This window comes from Gymnodraco acuticeps, unplaced genomic scaffold, assembly GCF_902827175.1.
Source record: "Gymnodraco acuticeps unplaced genomic scaffold, fGymAcu1.1, whole genome shotgun sequence".
Taxonomy (NCBI): Eukaryota; Metazoa; Chordata; class Actinopteri; order Perciformes; family Bathydraconidae; genus Gymnodraco; species Gymnodraco acuticeps.
The window spans coordinates 2,083,881-2,084,360 of NW_022990693.1; positions in this window are offsets into that span (position 1 = coordinate 2,083,881).

The window sequence follows — 480 nt, forward strand, 5'->3', positions numbered from 1 at the left end:
ACGACCGAAGAAATCGCTGCATGTCTTCGGATTACATCTCTGGACTTGAGGGGTGTGCTTTAGGTCGTTACCAGTGTAAACTAGAGCGGTGTGGGTTGTTACAGACTGCCTGCAGATGTATGGAAAAACGACAGTGGCCTTCGTCGATTTTGGCTGCATCTACGTCTAATTTCTGGAAACACCAGGTGAATACCCCACTTGTCACAATAATATTATCATGCCATTGCATATATGTGGTATTTTAGAGATATTGATTAAGGCAATAGACTATGATATTCAGTACAGGAAGCTTAGCAACACCTAGACGGTGTACGGCTGCTTGCACCTCGCGTAAAACGGCGCAGACCGGAAGTACGGTGTCGCGCTCAGCCCAATACCCGTATGTGTGTGTGAAAGAATGATATGATGATCCATACTCATGTACAGTAGGTGGCGGTATGCACCTTTAAAGTGGTTTGCAATCCGCCAAAAACTGAGAGA